The following is a 27,656-nucleotide window of genomic DNA, read 5'->3' on the forward strand; positions in this document are numbered from 1 at the left end:
CTATAGTTAGTTTTTCTAACAGGTTTTCTTTGACCTGATGTCAATCCCCACCTCTTCTATATTTACAATATCCGTCTCACAGGACTTCAGAATTTTTACTTATTATCATAAACTTTGAGCACCTATTTCTTTTCTCTTAAGTCGACTTCTTTACTCACTTTTCCCAATCGTCTTTGGGTAGTACAGGTTTTTTTGGCTGCTATTAACCTCAACAATTGGTGGTAGGACAATATATGTCCACTCAGGTGATTTATACTTCTGGTTTGGTCGTCTTACTCTTTTTGGCCTTTGAATAATTTCTATTTTCTTTCCCAGTGTTTCTTCTGGCTCTCTTACTCTGTTCACTAGTTTACATTTCAATCCACTAGTTCCTTTAGGCCAAGTGTCTCCTTTACAGACTTTCTTAGTCTTTGGCTCTACTGTGTTATGCTCCACTCTCCAAGCTCTTTTCCTTGGGATTTTTCTTAATGAAGTTTCATCTGCACTGTCATCAGTTTCACTTTCAGTATCCTCAACTGTATCATTGATTATAATTTTCACAATGTCTTTGTCTTCATCAGATTCAGCTTTCTTTTCTGCTACTCTATTTGGAACACCTTCATAACTGGTACTTGGAATCTCATCCTTATCGTGAGTTACTTCCTCTTCCCCAGTCTCAGGATTTCCGTTCCTGCTTTCAGAGTTTTCAGATTGCTCTTCAGTTTTCTTCTTTTCAACAACTTTATCTTCACTTTCTTTTGCGTCTTTACTGGTGTCTGTCTTTACCAATTCTCGATCTTCAGATTGATCTTCAGAAGGTGATATCTCCACAACCTCCCTTTCACCTTCACCTTCAGACGCAGAACTGGCTTCTGATACTTCCAGATGTCGACGTTCCTGTCGATCTTCAGTATCTGGAGTTCTTTCTGGTTCAGCTTCAGAATCAGAGTCAGTTGTACTTTCACCGTCGTATGGATATTCAGGTGCAGGCACACGAATCGCATGCACCCACGTTTTCAATCCAGCACACTTGACTGCAGTAGTACTGACCAAGATAACCTGGCGTGGTTTCTGCCACCAAGGTACCAAGCAATTTCTCCTGCGATGCACTTTCACTCGTACCCAGTCTCCAGGGACTAGATCATGAGCTGGATTTTTCTGTTTGGAATTTGCCTCAGTTCCCACCTGGTGGAGCACAGAAGTTACCACATCAGACAGATTTTTGCAGTAATCCAGTATGATGTCATCATTAATTGTCAACAACTTATCAACAGGTACATAGGCCTGCCTTATTCACCATGCCCATCAAAATCTCATGTGGACTTAGTCCAGTTTTCCTGTCAGGTATGCTTCTTAGTGTCATCAAGACAAGCGGCAAGGCATCGGGCCACTTAAGTCCTGTTGCCAGACACATTTTTGCAATTCTGTTCTTAATTGTTCCATTCACCTGTTCCACTACTCCTGAAGCCTTAGGTCTGTAAGCACAATGCAGCTTCTGGCGAATGTCCAGAGCTTCACAGATCATTTGCATAGGTTCATTTTGGAATAGAGGTCCACGGTCTGACTCAATCAACACCGGGAAACCGAAACGTGGTATTATCTCACGTAAAAACAGTTTAGCAACAATCAACCCATCGTTCCTCCTCGTGGGGAAAGCTTCCACCCATCGAGAGGACAAACAGATTATCCCAAGAATATACCTAAGCCTATTGCCCTTGTAAAGGGACCACCCTGCCGTCCTATGGTTCCCAAACTAACAACAGTTCTCCTGTTTGGATTGAATTGCTGACATACCAAACACCTTTGGCATAGGCTCTCAGCAATCATTCTAAACTTGGGATTGTACCAAGTCTGTCTAAAGAGACGAATCATAGCATCTCTACCAATGTGAGCCTGACCATGGTACATTCGGGCCATGTCTGAGATCATGCTATCGGGCATTACTGGTCTCTCATCTTTGTAAACCCAAATTTCATCTTCCTCTCTTTTTCTGCATCCTGCGCTTAGCCAAATATCTTTTTCTTCTGCTTCTGCCTCCTCCTGTATCTGTTTCACTTCCTGCCAAGTTTCGACTACAGTAGTTAGCATCAAAGGACTCGGAACATGTTCTTTAAGCTTTTCTCGATTGATTGAAATTTGATTTCTCGCACAATGCTTTGCAATTTCATCCGCATAATTGTTTCCACGGGTAATGTAATCTTCACTCTTTTTATGGGCTGAACATTTTACAACAGCTATTTTCTCAGGTAAATGGATTACATCTATTAGTGTTTTCACAAATTCATCATTCCGGATAGGTGTTCCCGCAGAGTTCAAACAACCTCTTTGGGACCAGAGCTGTCCATAATCATGAACAACCCGTAACCATATTGACTATCAGTCACTATAGTTACTTTCACCTCTTTTCCCAATTCGCATGCTCGTATCGAAGCAATCAGGTCCGCTACTTGAGCAGAATGAATTCCTTTCAGACAAGATGCTTCCAACACTTCTGCCACTGTACAAACTGCATAAGCAGCACTTAGAACACCACTCTCCGTTCTCAGGCATGATCTATCCACAAACATCACAAAATCTGATTCAGGTAAAGGTTCATCTCTGATATCTGGTCTGGGTTTTGTGCAGTATTCAAGAACATCCAAACATTTGTGATCAAGCTCACCTTTCACTTCTGCCTCAATGGTGTCAGGTAGCAATGTAGAAGGGTTAACATTTACACACCTGGTAATTGTTACATTTTCAGATCCCAAAATTATTTTCTCATATCGGGTCATTCTGCTGTTGGTCATATACTGTGTTTTGGCTCTAGTGAGGAGAATCTCCACAGAATGAGGTACATACACCCTCACAGGAAATCCCATCACTCTTCCTTCACTTTGCTCCAAACCTACACTAGTAGCTGCTACTGCTTTCAGACAACCTGGCAAAGCTTTTGCAACAGGGTCCAAAACGGCTAAGAAATACACAATTGGTTTTCTCAGTTTTCCATGTCTCTGAACCAACACTGACAATGCACACCCTTGTCGCTCACTGCAGTACAATTCAAATTCTTCTCATAATCAGGCATTCCTAAAGCTGGTGTTTCACACAGTTTAGTTTTCAGCTGTTCAAATACTTCCATTTCTGTTTTGATCAAAACAATGGGGTCTCTGATATCTGCTTTTGTCAGTCTCTGTAATGGTTTTGCAATCAATGAAAATTCACTAATCCACTGTCTACAATAACCTACCATTCCCAAGAACATTCTTACCTGTCTTTGAGTTTTAGGTGGCTGCATTCCTTGTATCATTTTGATTCTTTCTATTGTGACTTGTCTGATCCCTTTAGCAATCTTGTGACCTAAATATTGTACTTCAGTTTGACAAAATTGCAATTTTGATGGAGATACTTTATGTCCCTCCTCTGCCAAATGATTCAACAATGCTACCGTGTCATTTACACATGCATCCTTTGTTTTTGATGCAATCAAAAGATCATCAATGTATTGTACTAACACAGACTCTCCGGGCATGCTCAAGTTTTCTAATCATATCTTTAGCAGCTGATTAAAAATCGATGGACTCTCAGTGTACCCTTGCGGAATTCTACACCATGCTAGGATACGATTTTGGAATCGGAACGCAAAAATTGGTTGGCTTTCTGGATGCAATGGAACAGTAAAGAACGCATTGCACAGGTCAATTACAGTGTACCATTCTGCATCATGAGGAATTTGATACAGAATCACTGCTGGATTCGGAACAATCGGACAACATGGAACAACAATTTTATTAACCTTTCTAATGTCTTGCACAATTCTAAATGTTCCATTAGGCTTTTTCAATCCCATGATTGGTGAATTACAAGGACTGCTTTCTATTTCTCTCAGTATTCCCTGCTCAATCGTTTTGTCAATCACTGGAGTTATTCCTTCAATTACTTCTGTAGGGTAAATAACCTTTACAACACAACTTTTACATCGCAGAGCCTTTACAATGCAACCATTACAACGCAAACTATTACAATGCATTGCTCTGGGGGGCACTCTAGGATAGGGAATAGGTTAATTTACTATCCAATAACCTTCCCTAGTGTCCACGGGGACTGGAGTTGGAATAGTAAATTAAACTATTCACTATCCAGCACCCCAAAGCACTATGCGTTGTAATGGACTGCGTTGTAATACTTGCGTTGTAAAGGCATGCGATGTAAAAGCATGCATTGTAATGTCATACATCCCTTCTGTAGTCATCTTATACTGTGGTATATTTGGGTAACTCGCACCTTCTTTTACTGTGACTTTCACAGGATCAACGCCTTTCATCAATCCTATATCTTTTCCAGTGAAATCCCATGCTCCTTCTTTCACTGCCCCTTTCAATTCAACAGGAATTTTTTCTCTGTCAAAAACAGGAAATTGCTTGTTCTGCTCTGCCTCAATCATAAGCATTATCATTTTATACAAACTATCTTCATCTGGAGTTTGCAATTCTATGCCATCGGTTGAACAATATACGGCACAATGCACAATATATCTCTTCCTAACAAATTAACAGGACTACCATTGCACACCACAAATCGATGCATATCTTTGAAAGTTCCAATTTCTATTTCAACTGGTTTTGTGAGGGGAGTTTTTATCTGTCTATTAGCTACACCTACAACTTGAATTGTCTCTCCTGAGAGAGAAAGATTTTGAACTTCCACTGATCTAACAGTAGAAAGGGTAGCACCAGTGTCCAATAGGAAAGTTATTTCTACATCATTCACCTTTCCGCTCACAAATGGACCAGACTGATCTACCTCAAGAGTGGCTCCAAGCACACCCTCTTCTTCCTCTCTGAGGCACAGTCAGAAACGTTCATCCGGCTCACTGCCATCCTCCTCTTGAAACCAATACTGAGGACACGCATTCACTCTTTGCGGTCTTTTTACCTGCTAACCTCCGCTGAATCCTGTCTCTGCACTGTATCTCTGTTGGTTTACACTGTATTGCAGTGGCGGTTTTGGCACCTGACTTTGCTGATTTGCTATCTGCTGTTGTTGCGGTTGTGATTGATTTACCTCAAACTGCACCTGCGGATTCAATGATGTATTTTCACCATTAATTCTTGGCGGACATTTACACTCTTTCTTCCAATGCCCTAACTTGCCGCAATTGATACAGGGAAACTTCTTCTTCAATTCATCAATATTTCTTACCAATTTAGGTTTACCCTTAAAATTACCTTGATTCCCTGCACTCTTACTCTCCATTTGCGCTACTTGTTGTTCCGCTACCTTTACTTGTGCCCACATGGCTTTCTCTTTCAACGTTTTCTGTTTTGCATCAATTTCTTCACTGCAATATTTCGCCTGTCCCAGTACTTTGTCTACTGAGCTCGACTGCCATCCTATCATGCTGTGTCTAATCATATCTGAAATTTCTGGTCTTAAACCATATACAAATCTATATATAAAATGGCTCCTCTCTTTTTCATTCAGTTCCTCATAACCGCTATACTGTTTGAAAACTAACAACAATCTTTCATAGAATGAATGTACAGTTTCTTTTGGCTCTTGTGTGGTCCTGTCTATTTTCACCCAATCAGTTTCCTTTGGAGGTATTTTATTTTTCAGCCATACTATCACTTGTTCGTACTTTCGCATTACATCTGGTGTTGGAGCTCCTGTTACTATATCTCTGGGATACTCTTCCCTTGGCCATTCTACAGATATTTTGCATTCGGTCCATAAGTCTGCTGGCACCACTATGTCAAACAATCCATCCAAATCGATCCATAAAACTTGACACTTTTACAAATCTGTCTACCTGTCGATACCATTCCACTGGTTTCTCTCTCAGCCTAGGAAAATCATTTGTAAATGACAATATATCTTGTCTGCTCCAAGGAACATGTACATATCCTCCTCCAGGTATCTCTCTCATGGGAAACTCAGTTGTCACTGTCTCCTTTTCCCTAATTGGAAAAGCTAATGTAGATTTATCACTATTTTCTTCTTTCTTCTTTGCCCACTTAACCCTCCATTTACTTACATCTCCCCATTTCCGTAACAGCACAATCAACTCTTTTATTTGTGCTAACCTCCCAGCAGTATTCATGTTCTCAATGTCTCTTTCTGCAAAATCGACTCGATATGTTTTCTGCAATGATTTTATTTTTGAAAATTCTATTCCAAATTCACTTGCCAATTCTTCCAACTGATCATACACCATTGTGGCCTTCCATGTTATACTTTTACACAAAAACATAAGCTCCTCATCCTGGTACGTTTTTAATCTGTCTGTTCCAATAGTTCCAATAATTAATTCTTCCATGTCTACTTTTAAATTTGTCACATCCAGTACTTTTGATTCCTCCTCCTTTAATTTTAAAGTTTTAATCCAATCACTCAATTCTTTATCTGATGGTCCTACAGGTGTTTGCGTTAGATCTATTTTATCTACACTTCTCTCTGGGGTTGCAGAGTCAGATTCTGCTCCAGTCGGGTATCTGCATGACGAACTTTGATTAAAAGTCAATTCAGGTGGATTCATATTTATATTCCGCTTTATTTCTGACAAATCAGGATAAATATTCTCTTTTACTTTCTGCAAACTCTGTTGCAATGGAATTGTTAAGCTTGGCTCTTTTATTCTTTGATTTTCGAATACTGGTATTACAGGTCCTATTGTTACTGGGACAGTTACTGCTTCCATATTCTGAGTAAGATTTTGAAGCAGCTCACGTGTGGAACGTTCATAATCAGAAATATCTGGTTGTACATCATTTCGCTTTTCAGCACTTAGCACAGTTTTATGCGAGTCATTACTTTGTACAGGAGTACCCGAAATTCTAGCTTCTCCTATCGGTGTATTTGGAATATATCTTGTTTCTACTCTTTCGGGGAACTCTCGGAAATTTGATGGTTGTCTCAGAGTTCCACTAACTCTCTCATCTGCTATTGGAGCATTCGGGGTAGTCCATAAAGAACCTGGTTGATATGGTGGCGGTCTTCCATTTAATATTTCCTTCAATACAACATCCTCTGGTTCACTTTCACCATAACTTTGGTTCCCTATCTCTACATTCTTTTTCTTTTCTGTGCATTTCCGTTCCTCATATTCATCCACTAATCTAACTGGATACATGCCATCACACATGTTACCATTTCTCCATCTTCGCATTCTACTTTCATGTGTTTCTCCCCATAAATCTTGACCTCTACCTCTTGGTCTGATATGCCTGCTTAACCTCTCGCTTTCCAATTCATGCATCTCATCTTCCCATTCGACCAGAGCCTCACATTGAGTCGGTCTAGGTCTCGGTTCAAGCTTCATCATTTTGTCTCTCAAATTTCTCAAAACTGCTAAATCAAAAGATCCTCCTTCTGGAAAAGCTAACACACCATCATCCTTGGTATACCGTACCCAATTCTCCAACCAAACACACGTATGGTAACCATATATTGACAACATATAAGAAGCAGGCGTCTTTGGCGGAGGAAGTGTTTTTCCCTCCCTCGTAACTACCTCTTTCTCTTTTACAAACATATTTTTCAACTTTTTAAACCATGAAGGTTTCTTCTTGTCTTCGTCATAATAGTAGTAAGCCATTTTAAACAAGTTTCCTGATTTCAAAAAGATCGCGTACTATTCTATTGCTGTTTCCGTAACACCAACCTATCACAGCGCGGTTCACACTAGCGTACCAATTAGAACAAGATATGTCACTGTAGTGCTCAACCAATAGCTCTTGCTGTTTTCTGTGATGCACCAATCAGCTCTTTCTCCGTCTTGGTCACGAGGACCAAACTCAGCGCGACACTTTTGACGTCACCAGCGCTCCGGCTTCTGCAGCGCTGACTGACCCCTCCTTTACAGGATTTTTCAAGAAGCCGTATTTACAAGATATTTTACAAAATCAGTTAATAACTTACAGAAAACAATACCATTCGCCTGTTTCACTAATAAAGTGATAGAATTTTTCAATTGCCCAAATATTCTGTATATTGAGTAGAGGACGCTTATCTCCACAGAATTTTTGATTCGTCGATAAAGCAGCACTACCCTCTACCTTACCCTTCTATCATGCAATAATAAACTCGTTTCTCCTGGAAAGCACATACAGAGATCTTTTTCACCTCCTTAGAGACAATCCCAGAGTTTCACCAGAACACGTATTGCAATTTCATTTACACACATTTCATACAGAAATCCCTACTCAGATATACATGAACTCTATATCACCAGTAGGCAGCGCTTACCTCTAACCCACCACAGAATTCCTCTTTCGTTAGTAAAGTAGACGCAACTCCTTTACCATTCTATCAAGCTCGGGTTAAGTCCTACTACTCTCCCAGCAGTAAGTTTTAATCAGGATACGCAATGATCCCTGTACTTGAAGGCTAAGATTTTATAGACTGTCCTCACTATACATTTATCCTTTCACACCTAATGTCCCTAAACAGTGATATGCAACAATACCACCGCAGTAAACGATGATACTACTTTTTTTAAACAGACCAATGCACTGTGCGACTTTACTTGCCACACTTCCTCTGCCTGCAGACAGAGGCACTAGCTTCACGCAACACTTGGAAGTCTTTTCAGGACTACATATAACGTAATACAAACTCAACAGATGTTAGTCATAATTCTGTACATCAAATTCTATTATAATACTTTATACATAACCCTATCTAATTTCCTTAGCAACCACTACTCTGCTACCAAATGATAACTGCTTCAGCGGAACTCCAAAAATAAATTCCCAATCAGCATCACCTTTCCCTGAAACCTCCAAACACACATTTATTCTCCAGTGGGGCCCATAACACTGCACACTTTCTATGCTCATTTAATTCGACTTCAGGGATTGGTGAAACACAAAGGAGTAATGCTGTAGCATTTGGCGGAGTGTCTAAACCTATTTAACCAGTTATTATTTACACCTATAGTTCTGTATGATTTACCATGGTTTTTTTAACAAACATGAATTTTATTCAGACACACCACCGTAGTGGCAATGGATCTGCTAGAAAGAAAATCAGGCGTAGGAAAAATTACAAGACCAGCTTTAATATTCCATTTTCCTAATTTTATTAAAAGCAAACTTTAATATGTCTGACATTTATGCATTAATTAATTCTTTATTCAATAAAACTTAAACTTTATTTCAGAATGATCATTTTATTCAGAGCTCAAATAGTCATTTATTTAGAAATCAGTTAAAGTTTAGCAAAGAATAGATAGTTCCAAATTCATTCTTTCCTAACATCCCTAACTAACACCCTCATCTTATCCTTCAGTCCTGCAAAGAAAACAAGAAATAAATCAAAGAGTCTTACATCCAGGAACCGATCTGCAATCCTACAGCACTTCGTGAGGAAATCCAAAGAGCCACAAAGATCGACACTCTCTAAGCAAAATCAGGGGGTTTTATACACTAATTCCCTAACTTAATCTAACTAAAAAGTATCTAACATCACCAATTCGGGATTTGATTGGACAAATTTGGGATGGGTGAGTATCTCCTCACCATTACAACATCATATTCACAGTGAATCAGCCTTTTAATAAAGGGGTATTGTTTAGGACAGTGGCCTGGTCACTTCCTTGACTTGTAACTTTGCATTACTTTCCCACGTTCAGAACACTCAACTGTCCATGTTTTGGCAACCATCCTGACTTCCAGGGCACAATAGCCTTGAACTTCCCATCCGAGCACAGGCAGTTCACTCTCGATTGCAGGCTATGGGAGCGCATGCGCAGTCCAGCACTTGCTCGCAGTTTATCAGAGCAGCCAGGTTTTCGCTAGGCCTCAGAGGCCACTTTTGGAACTATCATAGAAACAAACACAAATTCATGTTAAATATGGAACTAAAGCCCTTCTGTTTACCTCCCACCGTACTATTATTTCCCTATTAGTTATTACCTAGCAGGTAAGCCACATAAATGCGTTTCATACTTACATATCCAACGACTTTTCAGCACAATAACGTGTACAATAAGCACATTCATGCTGCGTTTATTTATATTTAAGCTGTACATTAGTTCACATGACAATAACAATACAAATTAGTTATTTATATTGCTTCATGTAAGTAAAATTATTATTCCCATGTGTCCATGTATGTGCATCTTATATATTGTTGATTAATTCACCACAATACACTATTAGTAAATGTTAACGTTATGGAACATTGATTTCACAAGGGGTACACAAAATTTTGTTTTGCCACCTTGCTCCATCAGTGGCAGTGGGTGTTATGGCCCTGTTGGGGCTCCGAGCTGCATGATCAGTAGCTCCATGGCATCTGTTGCCCTTCAGGTGTGGCTCTGGGCTGGGCTCCCTTGTCTGGTGCAGGTTGTCGTCCAACTTTGCACCAGGTCAGAACAGGTGTTAATTTCCTGCTGCTAACGCGCCTTATCCCATTTTTTGGAATGTTATCTGGCTGGTTGTTGAGAATGTTGCGACAGTTGCAGGTGTCATCTCTGGCAATGTGTTTTGCGCCTGCTATCGCGGGTAAACTGATGATATGGGCTGTTAGCACTAGCTTGTGAATGGGGCGATACATTTATCACCACTTTGGCTGTGATAAAGTGCCATTAACTCGGCGATAAGTCCTTGAGCATATGCCCCTCAGAGCATCTACACGATTCTTTCACGCTTTCATCGACAACCACCTATTTTTAACCTTCGTCAAAAGTCCCCAGAACAGGCCCTCTACTCCCAGCGCCTAGCGGTGGTTTAGTCCGCTGGAAGGAACTATAAAAGCTCCTCCAGCAAATCAAATCAGGTCGGATATTTGCACCAGAGACTGTGGTGCACCCATGGTGACACCAGAAGCCCGTGAAATAAACTGCACTGCACCATTTCTCCAAACCCGCGTTAAAGACAACAGTTTATTTATTTATTTATGTTGGACAGGCCGCATGTTCGAGCTGTCCCCCCTCCCCGCAATGGGACCAGGACCCTGGCTCTCCCCGCATCCCCAGCCAGAGTCCACAAACGACCACCCGAAGTACCCTGCAATCCCTCCACTACAAGACACCAGCTCCGGACCCAGCTGGCCCGGGTCACCATCTACCCCACGACATCGACCCGGCCGCCATCTTGGGGCACTGCAGCACGAGGCCGCGTGGCCTCAACTCGACCCTAACCCCGGGCCCGGCCGGCCCCGACATCGAGGCCCCACCATCCTCCCAGGAGGCAGAGTGATCACTTGGCGAGTCAATGGGAGAAGGAATCGTCAACGGCTCTCCTCCGCCAGGTGTCGATCACCCCAGGCCGCCTGGGCGCTGGCTCCACCCCCCTGCTGGGTGTCTGGACTCCCTCATCCCGGACCTCCCGGCCCCCAGGCGCGAGGGTCCGGACATCAAAGGGGACCAGACCTATAACTGGGGCAGGGCCAGACCAGGAAGGAGTTGTATCCTGGAGTCGAGAGACCCGAGAAGAACTCATCGTCTTGGCCTGCTGGCGCTGCCGCGGCCCTCTGCCTCGTGAAACCATCGTCTTGGCCTGCTGGCGCTGCCGCGGCCCTCTGCCTCGTGAAACCATCGTCTTGGCCTGCTGGCGCTGCCGCGGCCCTCTGCCTCGTGAAACCATCGTCTTGGCCTGCTGGCGCTGCCGCGGCCCTCTGCCTCGTGAAACCATCGTCTTGGCCTGCTGGCGCTGCCGCGGCCCTCTGCCTCGTGAAACCATCGTCTTGGCCTGCTGGCGCTGCCGCGGCCCTCTGCCTCGTGAAACCATCGTCTTGGCCTGCTGGCGCTGCCGCGGCCCTCTGCCTCGTGAAACCATCGACTTGGCCTGCTGGCGCTGCCGCGGCCCTCTGCTTTATGAGACTATCACCTTGGCCTGCTGGCGCTGCCGCGGCCCGATCCACAGACCCTCCAGCTCGAGGATTGTGAGCTCGCCCTTTACCACTACCTGTACCGATCCGGTACCAAGACTGTCCCGCTACCCCCTTTCCCTACAGAGACTAGAAGTGAGAGGACCCCCGGGTCCAAGTTATCCTGTATCGCTGATATCCTTGCCTTAAGAACCTTATATAAAGCCTTGAACTCGACTTGGTGTGGTGCCTGTTTGTGGGAAGGGAGGGTACTTGTCTGTACGATCGCCGGAGACGGTCCCCCTCGGGGATCTCTCCCTCGGTATCCGGCCGACCCTCAGGGTCCCCGTCTAACAATTTATCCATTGTTTACTATAGCGCAAACCAGACCCAGAGATTGTGTCAATCAATCAATCAAACATTTATATAGCGCACTACTCACCCGGAGGGTCTCAAGGCGCTGTCAGAGCGCTTTACATTTCAACCATCATCGATATCAGCAGATATCCAATTCTTTCACTTCAAAAACAGGTCTGTGTATTTATTAACATTGGCATATATTTATCCATATACAAGACAAATATAATGCGGAATAACAGAGATCATTAAATTACAATTAAGATTGTTGTGTCGTACTTAAATTTAAGATAATATAATTCCTGAGTTCTTCTATATCCAAGCTGTTAATGGTATTGTTATGTTAAAACACATTGTTGATTATGGGAGAAATTTACAGGTACATTAACAGTTGTGTTACCCGTGTCATTACAACCCAGCTCAGTGCACCACTTGAATCGATATCGAAAGGATGAAATGCTGATCCTCGTACCTGCAGATTTTCACCCACATCTTCAAAAGCAGGGGTGTCTGGGGAAGTTGGGGTGGAGAAGGGGGGCGGAGTGTTGATCTCTCAAAAGAGGGTGGGGTTTGGGCACCGTTGGCATTAATAGCAAGCCCAGACCCTCATATACACAATGAAATCAGGCATTTGATCGGCTCGGGTGCACAAAAGCAGACCCTTCTCTAGTTCCAGGTAAGAGCGAGCCCCGACTTTCTCGTATGTGGGGTTTGTTGTAAGTGTCTGTAGTATGGAGTTAACGCTAGCCGGGAACTTCAACATGGATCGCAGCAATTCTTCCCGCGAAACAACGGTCAGCGGTCAGCGGTCTAGCGGAGGAGTGGCGCCCACTGATGACGTCAGACGCTGAAGGCAAAGGCATAGAGAATCCGGCACGAAAAGAGGCAGAGGCAGAGAGAAGACGGAACGAGGAAGAAGGGGATCCGGACGCGAACACGGAGCCAGGAGAGGCAGGACGGAGGAGAAGTGCACCGGCGTAACAGGAGAAGACGGTGGTGGAGGCTCGCTTCCAGAGCAGGAAAAGGTGACAGAGGGGAACTGGAGGCCCCCAAGCCCCCATTAAGGGTGTGGTCACGTTCACCGTGAGCTGGGGTGCCGTCTCAATAATTCACTGAGAAAGGAGGAACAATAAGGTGAGATGTAAATGTAAATGTAAATGTATTTCGATTTATATAGCGCACGAATCACCCAGGGGTCTCAAGGCGCTTGCTTAGGGAACCCGTCCTGGTATTCCCCTGTGAGATACCCCGGCAGGGTATTCACAAGGTGAAAGCCAGGCATCCCGCCGCAAGGGGCCGTAGTGGAGATTAAGCAAGCTATTGCCCAGAGTCGCAGAGTGTGACCCCGTGAGTCGAGTAGGCACCGGAGCGAGAATTGTCGAGTCTGTGGAATTTTTGAGCCCGAGACCCACCAAGGCGGGGAATCGAACCCTGGTCCACGGCTGATCTCAGCTTCCGGGTCTGCCGCCTCTAACCACTGAGCCACGCTTCTCCACATGACGACATTTCATGTTGAAGTGGCACATTTATTACACAAAACACATGTGTTTCAATAAAACGCATTGCTAATGAATACTCTTAAGAAAATCTGGCTTTACTCTGCCAGACGTACATGCTAGATAACAATTGCTCTTAAAATGCTGCGCGGCAAGCGGAAATGACTATCTACTAAAATATGAGGCTTAATTAATTTGGAAATTCAAGAAGACATTGAAACCTGTTCTAGGAAATACGTCGCCTTCACACAACTTTCCTGAAGAGAGTCATCTTTGCAGGTTTAAGCATTTTGGAAAGAACAAAAATACCAGAGGCTAAGATCCTTAAAAAGGTACAATTGAGTTTAGCTGGATTATATAGAGTACATTTTTATCAGGCCGAATGCCTTAAAGCACCTAACTGGGGTGAACAACCCTACAAGAGCTAATGCTGTAAAGATATCATAAGACTGCAAGGAGTTAGGTGTGGATGGAAAAATACTTGGTAAAGTCAAGATTTCTAAGAGAGGTGACGATATCTTATTTTGGCGGGCATCACCTGATAGAGTAGGCTTGACAGTCCCAAATCAGATAAACGGTCGACCGGAGAACCTCACACAGGAGAGATCACACCAGGAGAGTTCTGCCTTCTGATTGTGATGGTGAATCTTTTATACCTGAAATTGCAGAACTGACGCTGTCCTGACGTAATTTCTGACGCAGGTGGCTTGACCGCATTGTCCTAGGACAGAAGGGCGGTCAGGTGTCCTAACGGTTGGTCAGCCATGCCTGACCGCAGAACATAAACAAAGATCGTTTTGTTCTGTACATATTTCTAAAACTGTATGTGAGAGCGGAACTTACGCCAGGTGCTAGCTTTTGCAAGCTGTTGCGGCTTTTATTTCGGCAAGCTAAGTTTCAAAACAATATTTCAGTAAAAAGTCCCAAGATGTGCCAACTTGTACCAGCTGGGTTTGTGTCCGTGTGTGGACGTTGGTCATGATGCTGTGGAAAATTACTGTACTGTACTTCGTGGTGGCCCAATCTACCTCGTTATTTTCAGTACAACAGAAAATGCACGTTTAACATTATTTTGGACCTAGTGGATTTTGTTAACCTAAGGCGTGTCTTTTTGGCCTCTGGCTTGGGTCTACAAACCCGGGATTCAGGGAATTTGTGGGAGTTCATTTGCTGATTATACATGGCAAAAGTGAGGTTTTTAAAGCATATTTTCAGATTCTCTCTAGTGGGGCCATATATGACTTTTATGCTACCAAGGTAGATAAGAAGTGCTCTTTTTAGTGATCAGATGGTAGAGCGTGATTTTAACCCTTCATCATCTCCCTCCTCTTGTTCATTTATGAACATACTCTTTATTGAGTATCTTGGTGACGCTTCAGATAGTGGTTGTATCAAGGGCGTGTCGTTAACATAACACTTGAAGCTGTCTTGGAGTGGCCCTCGTTGCTTTGTTCTTTCTCCGTTTTGCCTAACCAGTATCTCGGCATAATCTGCACCTGATTCATTAAGCAGACGTTCGTCTTGGGCTGCTGCAGGGCTCTTGCTCAGGGTGTCCCTACCTGGGGGAAGTGGAGGAGCTGTTGGTATACCATAGTGAGTGCCAGGTGCTGCTAACTCGCTCATTTCTAATTGTACTCAGTCCCATCCCCAGGAACCCGATCCATGTCTTCATACTTCGCTACCTGGTAGATCCCTGTGCTAGCATAATTCATCCCTACAGCTTTGGTACTTAATACAGTGACTCCCTATCTGAAAGGCGCAACACAGAATTAACATAATCCCAACTATGGGTATCACTAATTTTAGGATTGCTGTGAGCCATGAAGGCATCCAGTCCAAATCGAACCAGTCTGTTGGAATAATGTCCGCAGGGGCACCTCCTTCATCGGTCATCTCTTTTCCCAAATTGGTCAACTCCTCAATGGCCCTTGCTATTGATCCGTTATCGTCATCATTCCCTGGTATGAAAGTGCAGCAGGATTTTCCGATTTGATGGCACAAACCACCATCTTTGGCAGTCAGCATGTCAAGGAAGTAGCGATGTTCTAAAACCATTAGTCTCAATGGGCGCAGTTCTTCCCTGATTGCATTTAGTCCATCTCTGGTGCTGTTGATGGCTTTCATGACCTCATATCGGGTCACTTCCAGCCAACGGGCCTTCGCATTTGTTTGGAATATTGGAAATGCCCCTCCGAAGAAGAGCTGGGCCTCGTTGAAGAGACGGAATTATTCTGGAACTTTATCAAGGGCCTCTGCTGCAAAGTACTCCGCTGTTCGCCGGTGGCGGTGGAGGAATGTCATGTGGCCAGACATGGGGTGTGACAGTATGTGGGAGGCATTCGATGCCGGCACAACCAGCTGTACTTCATGCAAAGTTACCAAAGAGCACAGTCCGAGCCACTGAGGAGGTAGGTGGAGATATAGGCATTCTCCACAAGCCCAGTAGTAGTCCATTAATGCGGAGGTGCCGAACTGCATATCGAAATTGAAGATAGTTGTGTTACAGTCTGTGTTACGCCCAACAGAGACAGAGCCATTACCTATGAAACAAAGAGAAGGGTTTTTTAGTTTAAATGCTTTTTTTGGTTCGGACATTCCTTCCCCAACCCAGGTGTATCTCTTTCCTTCCCTATTCCAAATGTGTTTGCATCTTTCCTCAACATCCCAGTCAATGTCTCCCTCCCATTCAGTTTCTCCAGCCCAAGGGGGGCCTAAGGAAGCTGCTCTGCAAAATAAGGTATGGATATGGACCCATTTAACCTTTACATAAAGCTATGCTCGCATATTCAGCACAGTTCTATTGTGGCACGGACAAGCGCTTTCATTGTGTGGTATAGTCGGATCGCATTCGGCTGGGGGTATCGTCACCGCGGTAAATCCTTGTTTCCTAATTACTGACTCGTAATAATGTGCGTTTTGGTCTTTAATTCGATGCAAGTTCTTTATTTCTTTTGATAGGGCGGCTGTCCCAGTGACAATCTTGTATATGATGGGGGTATAGTCCCACACTGTGGCATTCACAAGGTCAGCGTCTAACTCCACCGTATTGACCTGGATCTGTCCCTGTATGCGGCAAAGATACAAGTGCAGATGGCACATGGCAATGTGTGGGGGGACTTCTTTAGGAAATATTAGTCTGTCAGCCCCTACTGCATGGGGGATGTATGAACATACATAACAAGAATCGTTAGTTCTTGATTTCCCTACTGCTGTCATGTCCCTGTTCCACGAGTTGTCTACTAGGGAAGAGTGAACTGAATGATCCCTGACTGTCTGTTGTAACTCCAGTATGGGCTCTAGGCTTTTTTGTATCTCTACAAGGTGTTGGAATATCTTAAATGTCTTATACCCTATTTTCTGCCCGTTAGGCCCGCGTGGGACAAGGGGCTTAAGGGGCTTTTTCCTGTAAGGGGCAATAGCAAACCGGCATTTTCTATGGTGGCGAGAAAGGTGTTGGCGCGATACTTGTTGTGGCTCTGTGATGTTTGCAGACCTATTCCATGAACTATTCCTTTCCTCTGGGGTGAAGGGTGAGAGTTCAAGATGCACACTAGTGCATGTATTGCTAGCAGTGCTACTTTCTTGGAGTTCAGGACCTAGTGTGCTGTGTGTTGCTGTCTGCTGATTGAGTGTGACCGCTGGTACAGTGGCTGAAACAGTGGATACTAAGGCATTTTTGCTACCTATATCATTATAACTTTTTACAGCAAGAAAAAAGATACACCAATTGAACGTTATGAGTGCCACTCCAACAATGATACATAACATGAGTGTGATAAGAATACATAACTTTGCATCACGGCTGCTGTATTCACGGAACAGCACGGGGGTGTCTTCTTCTTCTTCTTCTTTGGCAGTGGACGGGAAACCGCTGTCCTCATTCAGGGGGACCATGGGCATGTCGCTTTCCTCTCTCAGTCCATTGTCTGTTGCTGCGGAGGCACAGGGTCGAGCCGGACATCCCGTCGGTGGATCCATGCCTTGCGCTCAGCTATCCGGACGGCCGTTGGAGATGAATCTGTCACCTTGAAAGGTCCGTCAAAGTTTGGATTTTTCCAGCGCCTGACGTGCCTCCGGACGAAGATCAGAGTCCCAGGGCGAATAGGTGGCAGTTCTGATTCGATGGAGCTCTTCTCCTTCCTTTTGGACACCTGGACAGAAAGGAACTGCGTAGCGTGGGTTAGTGTGCACAAAAAATCATAAAGCTCAACTTTAACAATTTCAGAAGATGATTCACTATCGGTTTTGGGCTTGGTGAAGGGGACAGTTACATTTATGGATCGTCCGGTGACAAGTTGGTGGGGCGTGAGGTGGTGATCCGAGCTTGGGGAGTTTCTTAGTGAGTAGAGGGCAAGTGGAAGGCAATAGAGCCATTTCTTACCCATGGTGGCGCTAATTTTGCTTATTTTATTTTTGATCCGGCCGTTGAGGCGCTCACAAATACCATTGCTTTGGGGGTGGTAGGCAGATGTTAGTTTGTGTCTGATGCCTAGCATTGTGGTCAGGGAGGAAAAGATGGCATTTGAAAAATGACTTCCGTTGTCAGTTCTAATGGCGTCAGGAATTCCAAAGCGTGAGATGACGTCACGGAGTAGGAATGTGGCTGCTGCTTTGGCATCGCAGTGGATGCACGGTCCAGCTTCGATCCATCGTGAGAATGGGCATACCACCACAATGAGATATCGGTAATTATAGCACCGATCGATCATATCGACATAGTCGAGGTGGAGTTCTTTGAAGGGGCCAGAAGGTTTGGGGATGGTGGAAGCGACTGTTTTGAGTGTTGGATTTGGTGAATACTGTTGGCAGATGAGGCATTTATTAACAAAGAGTTGTATTAGTTCATGGGCATTGGGGATGAACCAATCTGCTTTCAGTGTTGTAGACATGTTATCTCGTGAGACATGTGCGGGAAGGTGGAGTTGGTCCAGTGCCACCTGCAGTAAGGCTTGTGGCATGACAGGCTTCCCAGACATGGTCTGTCTGTAGATAAAATCAGCAGGGTCCTGCTGTACTCCCCTCTTTTTCCATAGCTCTTTCTCTTGGTGTGGAGCACTTTCTTGTGTCACTCTGAGATGCAATTGGGCAATGTAATCGTATTGTTGCGTGTCATCTATTGGGCAGGAAGCATTTGTGTCAAGAGTTTCATTGTTCTTGTCTATGTGCTGTGCTGGAGCTACACTATCTTCATGTGTGTTTGTCTGCTCTGCTGGAGCTACAGCATGGGCAAGTAAGATTGGGGCGTTCTGAGGATCTGGCGTAATCAAAGGTAAGAGGGTCTGGCTGCAGCTTTGGCTGCCCAATCTGACAGAGCGTTACCTCTGGAGACAAAGTCCTGTCCATTAGTGTGCGCTGCACATTTGACAACTGCTACCTCAGTTGGAAGTGTAAGGGCCTCAATTAAGTCTTCCAGCAATTGTTTGTGGCACACAGGTGTTCCATCTGATTTGACTAACCCTCGCCTCTTCCAGCGCAGGATGCTGGAGTGTGTCGTTGTTGTGACATATGCAGAGTCTGAATACACTGTGATGCGGTCGTCAGCCCCGTGGTGCAAAGCGGCAATCAGTGCCACTAATTCAGCAGCTTGGGCTGAGTAGTGTGGAGGCAATGCAATTTGCTGTACAATGTCTAGGGAATCAGAGGACTCATGCTGTTGGGCCCTAACCACTACGGCTCCTGTGTACCTCATCCCTGTTTCTTGGTCACTGCTAGAGGACCCATCGACAAAATATACAGTACTATCTAGCAGGGGGTCCTCTTTTGCTGCTCCTGACTCACCAGGAGAGTATGTGGCATAGTCATGGGTGTCGTCGTCTGAGGCTGCAATGGGATGTGCAAAGAATGTGGCACGATTGACTGTGTGACATTTGACAACTTTCAGAGAGGGCAATGACAGTATGACTTCGTAACCTGATACTCTTTGTGTTGTTAATGTTGTCATGGCTTTCTGAATTATAGCAAAGACAGCGTGCTCTGTGTACATTGTCAGCAAGGATCCCATGACAATGGGGGTGCTTTTATCTACAGCAAAGGCTGCAGCAGCGAGAGCTTGTTCGCAGGGGTAATGGCCTTTCATGACTGAGTCTAGCATGCCGCTGAAGTAGGCAATGGGCTTGTGGCCCATGGGGTATTTCTGAGTAAGGACAGCAGTCATGACCTGACCATTGCAGTGGGTGAACAGGTAAAATTCTTTTGTGTAGTCAGGTGTGCCTAAGGCTGGTGTGTTTGTTATTTCATCTTTGAGCTGTTTAAAGGATGCTGTCATTCAGGTGTCCAGTCTATTTTGTTGCGTCTGTCCTTGGCGGCTTTGACTACCTTCAGCAAGGGGGCAGTTATCGTGGAGAAGTCAAAAATCCATTGACGGACATAATTCACAAGTCCAAGGAATTTTTGCATTTCTTTCACAGTTTGGGGCTCTGGTGTGTTTCTTATGGCCTCAACTCTGCCTGGTGTGACTCTTCTCCCTGATGGTGATAGTACCTGGCCTAGATAGTGTACCTCTGTTTGGCAGTACTGAAGTTTGTTCTTGTTCACTTTATAGCCTCTGTGAGCTAGGGTGGTAAGCAGAGAGATGGTGTCTGTTCTGCACTGCTGTTCTGTGGTGCTGCAGAGCAAAATGTTGTCGACATATTGCAGCAGAGTGCTGTCACATTGGAAATTTGATAGGTCTTCTTTGACAACTCTGTTGAAGACGCTAGGGGACTCACAGTACCCCTGAGCCAATCTTCTGTAGCTCATTTGCACCCCGCGGAACGAAAAAGCCAGTAGGTACTGACTGTCTGGGTGAAGGGGGACGCTGAAAAACGCATTTTTCAGGTCAATCATGGAAAAGTATTGTGCATTCGGAGGAACATTGGTGAGGATGACAGAAGTGTCTGGGACGATGGGAAACTCTGGTACCACTATGTTATTGATCGAACGCAGGTCGTGTACCAAACGCCATTGATTGGTCTTACCTTTACGAATAGGAAAAAGGCAGGTGTTACAAGGCGATACACAGGGATATATGACTCCCTGATCCAGCAGGGCCTGTATGGTAGGGGCAATACCCTCCTCTGCTTCCTTAGATAGTGTGTATTGTTTAATTCTGGGTAAAATTGCGCCTGGTTTCAGTGTTATTTTAAATGGGGTGGCAGAACGAATAGGACCTACATCATTGGGACCAGTAGTCCATAGATGCGGCGGGACTTGAGCCAAGTCCGCTTCACGCACTGAATCATATTTTGGTGGTGCAGTGGGTATTCTCTTTTCCACTGTCACCGAGAGGGGTACCTCATACTGATAGAGGATCTCTGTAATGGGATATTCATCAGGATCGCCAAAGAGCTGTTCATCTGAAATGTCTCTCACCAGGTGTCCGGGCTCGATAAATATTACACAGGCCCAGGAGCACATATTGTCGTCTCCTGCTATGAATGCCCCGTATGTAGGTGTAATGTGAAGAGCGAGTATGCCTGAGATCATGTTTCTGTCTGATACCTGGGAGTTCTGGGACTGTGGGCGAAAGAGAAACTCCTTTGGGAACTGAACAGTGCGATTGTGCAGTTCTGGTGTGTTGGCTACAATGATATGTACCGCAGTGGAGAAGGCTTGCTCATCCACAGGGCGAGCTCTTATTTGACCCTTCAAGGAAGAGTCAACAGTGAGTGCCATCATCCTTGTCAGGGGTGTGCCTGGTATAGAACAAACCATTGTTCCGTTCTCATGGAAGTGAATGGTCATGTTCAATTTTGCCATGAGGTCTCTCCCTAAAAGGTTAACTGGAGAATGTGGCGAGTAAAGCTGTGGTTGCTCCAGCACCCGGTCTCCTATTTGTAGGGGTACTGGCTTGGTGAAGGGGACCCTTGCTATTGCCCCAGAGAATCCCTGTGTGTCCGCTACTTGATCAGAAATAGGCAGAGGTCCACCTGTAATGCAGGAATACGTGGCGCCTGTGTCAATGAGGAAGCTATATGTTTTGTTATTTATCGTGACCGGGACGGTGGAGTCATCTTCACCGCTCATGATGCATGATAAAACTGGTCACACAAGAGTTGTTTGTGGGCTGTCCTAGCACGCGTATCCTCCAGCTTGGTATTGTTGGATAGTGCCTTGTGTGAAAGGATTGTTGGGGGTAATTGCCACTCCTCCTTGGGGTATGGTGTTTTGGGCTGGCTTGGGGCAGCATTTGGTACGTGGATACTTGCTGTTGCGGCTGCATGGGGGCTTGCATCTGCTGGGGCTGCATAGTTTGCTGTGGGGCGGGTTGGATATAGGCATACAATATCTGGGGCTGTTGTGGATACATCTGTCATTGTTATATACAAACAACTGGGAGGTTTTTTGGGTGTTCCAGAATTACAAGGCGCACAGCCAGAGTATCCGTAAAGTTTAAGGTAGAAACAAAGGTTATTCAATGGTTGGTACAGGCAATAGGGCGAACGGTAAATCCTCACAACCGCTCAAAGATGGACCAAGCTTGGTACATACAAGAACAAAAGAAAACCACAATGCCCCTGCACTCGTACAGAAATGTTATTGAGGTGTATGGTAACAACAATGTCACTTTGCTAAGTATGAAGAACAGATAGAACAACATCCAATTCATTCAAGTAGCTCAACAGTTGGTGACCATGTTAAGACAAAATAGAGAAAGAAGTTTAGGATGTAATCCGTTGCTGGTGCGAAAAAGTTCCGTTTATTGTTCCTATTAGTAGGCCAACACGTGTTTCATCGCAGGGAAACAGACTGCGAATCTTCAGGGCCTAATTAGTGAGGTGCAAAGGTCACCTCGGCCAGATATATTCAAGGGATCCTGTATTAGGGAGTTTCACTGTTTATGTGAAGTCACACTCCGAGAGACCTGATGAGTCTCAATAGTTTTGCAAAATGTTTGAACCGGGAGGAGAGGATTAACAGGTAACTTCAATTAAGTGACGCTGTCAACAAACGAGATCGGGCGGGTACACCTTTACATTGCAGTTCTCCCTCTTGATTTTCCCGGCGCCGTTTTCCGAGGACGGCGTCGGGAAAATCAAGAGGGATCCCTTGAATATATCTGGCCGAGGTGGCCTTTGCACCTCACTAATTAGGCCCTGAAGATTCGCAGTCTGTTTCCCTGCGATGAAACACGTGTTGGCCTACTAATAGGAACAATAAACGGAACTTTTTCGCACCAGCAACGGATTACATCCTAAACTTCTTTCTCTATTTTGTCTTAACATGGTCACCAACATCTGTCATTGTTGTTGGAATTGTGGTGGTGCTTGTTGGATGGGGCCCATGTGTTGTTGGCCTTGGTCTCGAAGTCTAGTACGACATTCTCTTAGCATGTGGTCCGCTTTGTGACAATAAAAGCAGGTGCGCAGCCCTGCCTGTAGTGGGGCCCGTTGCTGTCTCATTCCATTTCCCCTTCCCTGCATGCCTGTGTTTCTGTTGGTGTTGTTTCTGTCATTGTTGTAGTGCTGTTGTTGGTCACTCCCGTAAGCAGGTAGTGGTGCTACGTATTGTACAGGGAGCTGTTGTTGTACATACTGCACTGTAGGCTGTGGTTGGGCCTGTACATACTGTAGGCTGTAGTTGGGCCTGTACATACTGTACTGCTTATTGGGGTGGGGTCTGCACGTACTGGACGGCTGGCTGTGTTTGTGGTTGTGCCTGTGCCTGCACATATTGTATGGCAGGCTGCTGCACTTGTTGTGGGGTAGACTGGGTATTGGTGGCGAGGGCATTTTGAGCGGCCTGTGGAAAGGTGGTAACTGCTGTCATTTGGCTGACATGTGCAGCCAACATGACAGTGTCTAGGGCGTCTTTTTTCTTATTAAGCTTCTGCTGTACCAATTTTGCAGCCGCATTCTCTATAGCTAGCTGTCTACTTTTTTCCTGTTCTATTTTCTTTTTGCAGAAATGTATGATGTGGTCTTGGATCTCAGGCCATGGTTTTGCCTCCATGGCTACTACCCCATCTAATTTTTCCTGTACTTCTTCTGGCAGTCCTCTCTTGACCATATGGTAAAAAAGCCTGCTGTTTCCTCCAGTTGTATTCCAAGAGTCACCTAACTCCTGATGCCATTTTTCTTTCATCCTGAAAATAAAGTTAATCGGGTCCTCGTTTGTTTGCATTGTCAGTGACATGAGAGACCCAATATCTGGAACATCAGGGTACTTTATTCGCAATTTAGTCCAGACTGCTGCCCTTATTTTATCAAATGGTTCTCCATCGTACTGGGTGTCGTTCATAGTTATTAACCCTCTACTGATACTTTTGAAAATTTCCTCTGCTTCCCCTTCCATGAGGGAGATGAGCAAACTTTTCATATCGCCTATCCCTGGGGTGGTGCCTGTAGTATTTTTCTCTAAGGCCACTATCCACTTGCTGGCACCCTCCATGAGGGGTGGGAGGTTCTTCTTAATGGCTTCCTTCTCTGCGTAAGACCAACAGTTATAAACTGGGGGGTCTTTGGCTCTTTTGTACAACAGCGGCATCTGGCAAGCAATTCCTGCACCTTGATACTTTGGTCTTGTGTGGTCGTATTGTCTGGCATACTTCTGCCAAATTGACTGGCTCGCATATAGGCATAATCCCAGTCCTCATCTCCTGCACCCTGCAGGATACATTCTACTGCTGTGGCCTTATGCTGAGGTTCGAAAGACCCTTCTCTTGGCCAGGGGAGCATCTGCGGGGCCAAGCACTCTGTCCATCTGGCCAGATCGTCTGTGAAAGGGTTGACAGCATAATCTGAATCCGTTCCTTGTGTCACTATTTCGTTGGGAGTTAGGTCATCGTCTCGCAGGGCACATGGTCTAATGAGGAACATGCCATTACCCTTTCTAGCTCGAGTGTTGCACATGGAAACGGTGCCAGTGACATCATACTGGATATCCTCTGGGCGTCCATGTGTTCCCAACACTTGAAGACTCTCTACCTCTGTTGTCCTAGTCCTCCTTCTCCTGCCTGTATCCCCTGATTTTGGGAACTCCTGATGTTGTTGGTAGAATGGGTTTGTCGTGTTTGTGGCGCGTAGATGGCTGGCTGAATCTATCATGGCTGTGGCAGATGGTGGGGCGAACGGATCCACCACAGGTGCAGTATGTCGTGGTGGCAGCTCTTGGTGTGTGGCGTAGACCTGTGTTGTCGTGGTAGTTGTATGTGTGTGGTTTGGCGCAGCTGTCTGAGGGCAAGGGGAGTGGGTGCTGTGGCACAGTACTTCCGTCAGTCCTTCGTTTTCTCCCATGTCTCGAGAGGGACCCGCGCTCAGCAAACGTGTGGATGGGATATAGGCTGGCTGCTGTTTACTGCGGCCTTGTTCCCCAGTCCCTTCCGCACTTTCAAAAGGGTCTGCCTGTACAGTAAGCTGTTGTGAAGTGTTCATTGTCGCTTGGGTATTTGATGGTCTAAGGTGGGCAATCTTGAGGGTCTCAGATATTCTGTCACTATTTGTTCTAACTTTTATGAGGCGCGTCGGATTGACTGGGATATATTGTCAGATTCGGGGCTGTGTGGCAATTCTCTGACGAACATGTCTGTTCGGGTATCCCCATTTGGACTGCACTCTAAGCTCTTATTGAAGTCTGCGGCCGTTCTCCATGTGTCATAATGGACTAGATACGGTGCCGGAGTGCCCTGTAGCTCCTTGTCTCTATTCTGTTGTTGGACAGAGGAGAAAGTGATCGGTGGTTCGCCTGTGTTTGTGCTGCAAAATGGCATGTGGTCTCGGGGGGCGGCCTCCTGCTCCTGGAGCTGTGAAGCATTGGCGTCACGGAGGCCGTTGAGATCAGGGTAGTGGGGTAGTGCATGGCGAGGCGAGGTGGATGAGTGGTGAGACGATGTGCGTGAGTTGTTTGATGGTGCTAGGGACACGCTGTCTGAATCTTCCTCATCCTCCTCAACAGGTAGGACGGCGATGGAAGTGGCGTTCAGTTGTAGCGTAAATTGCGCATTTATTTGTCCGGGTAATCCTGGCACCGTGGCGTGCAGTGTTGGACTACTACCGGCGACAGGTGTTACAGGCGAGGGAATGACAGGGGCTGGGACTGTGACGGGTATGGGTGGGCCATTGCTGGTACCGTGTGGTGCCGATGGGGAAGGACTACCTTCAGTGACAGGTTGAGGGTGTTCGGATGTGGTAGTGAGATCACTTGGGAGTTGACTGTATCCAACCGTTGCCATATTATTAGTTGTACACTGTAGGTCTAGTTCTTTATTTTCGGCGGATGCTATTGCGGTATACATGCCATTGGCCTGGTATGGCGGGGGCGCCAGAGGGGCAGTGGGCAGGGTGGTAGTGTGCTCTTGCTTATTGTCTTTAAAGATACGCCAGTGGCCAGTATTCTCTCTGCCGCACACCTTTGATTGGGTCGTACAGGAAGAGCTCGACATTGTTCCATCTGATGGGGAAATGTGGTCTGTATGTTTTTCCTGTTTTGAAAATCCAATAAAAGATTTAAATCATAAAGATACGCCATATATCTAAGGTGGCCTTTCTCTTTTGTAACTTGGTGCCGGAATATTTGGTGTTTAGGAAAGTGGTGGCGTGCTCGAGGATAGTTACATCAAAGCTCCCTTCTGAGGGCCACGGATAATTCATATTTTTGGTCAGCTTATGGAGCTCCCTACAATGTTTGAGTATGCGTTGTTCCTGCCCACCAAATGTTTTCAGGACGTGCTGGAGCGGTGTCGCCATGATGAGATATTGGTGTGATCGGAAGGTAGACCCTTCAATGGGGGATGGTGCGGTCTGTGGTGTCCTAGAGATCAGGTACGAGTTCACCTGCTACTGCCTCAAGGATACGGTCATATATGGCGTTCTGTAATTAAATATTCTGGGAGGGAGTGCACCCAGGGAAAAGAAGCTGGCCCCCAAAACAGGCGTCAGCTATTTTAGACAGGTGTGGGTGTCTGGGAAAAACGCTTGATAGGACTGTCGGTCCTCCCCACCCTTTAAGGTCTAGGATAAAATATATATAAAAGCCAGCAGGTGTTTGGTATATGGTGGAACTCAGTATCCTTTTCATGGGGATACTAGCGTATTGGCGATCCTGTGTGTTCTGCACAGAAGGGTGGGTGTACTTCACCTATGTAATTTTACCCTAGACGCTGGGGAAGTTGGGGAATCGATCTTTTATGAGTTTGTCTCCTACTTCACAGAAAACAATATGCATAAATATTAGCCTTAAGTCCAATTCGTCAAGTCCCCGATACATACCTGTACCTGAGAAGTCAGGAAATTCAAGATTATAACGGGCAAGGAACCAGAATAATCTTACTCTGTATATGGTTTCGGGGCCAGGAAGAAGTGAAAGTGGTGGGGATTTCTAAGCCTGGGGATAATAGACGGATAAGTATGTGGATCCACTCTGGTGTTTTGAGCGATGATACGCCTATTATTCTTTTGTCAAATAGTGCCTGAAGCGCTTGCATTAGGCTTGTAATGAAATGAGTTGTGCAACTGTATGAGGGTGCACTATTTGCGTCTGTGTTTGTAGGTGTTTGGTGCTGACTCAAGGGGGCACAAAAATGCTGGTGCGATGGATAGAGTAATTTGTCTGGTGTGGCTATAGTCAATGTTGAGTGCTTGAAGTATTGTGAGAAGAACCGTGCTGGTGAGGGGCATCACGTGGATAAAGCAAGACGGGCGTCCGTCAAAAATGCCCACAACGTTATCGTTGATCAGAAATATTGTGATATTGTTATGGGTATTATCGTTCATTCCCCTACATAAAGTTGGAACAATGGGGTAAGTTGTCACGGTTAGGTAAGGATGCAGGGCCTGCGGGGTGTTGCAAATAGTCGGACAACAGTGCTCTTAAAAGAGGTGTTGTATCGTCCTCAGACTGTGAGTGGAAAGAATTGGCATTGGAGACTGAGGGTGTAGGGGAGTCAGGACCTTCACCTTCCAGAGGTGGAATGGATGCTGCTTCAGATGTAGCAGCTGACTGTATGGAATCTACTGAGGAATCTTCGTCAGTGATAAAGATGGGTGAGTTGGCAGGATGGTTAGGGTAACCTAGGTATTCACGGGGTAGAAAGGGGGGGCAGATAGGGTGGAGGAA

The sequence above is a fragment of the Lissotriton helveticus genome, chromosome 7, assembly GCF_964261635.1.
Source record: "Lissotriton helveticus chromosome 7, aLisHel1.1, whole genome shotgun sequence".
Lineage (NCBI taxonomy): Eukaryota > Metazoa > Chordata > Amphibia > Caudata > Salamandridae > Lissotriton > Lissotriton helveticus.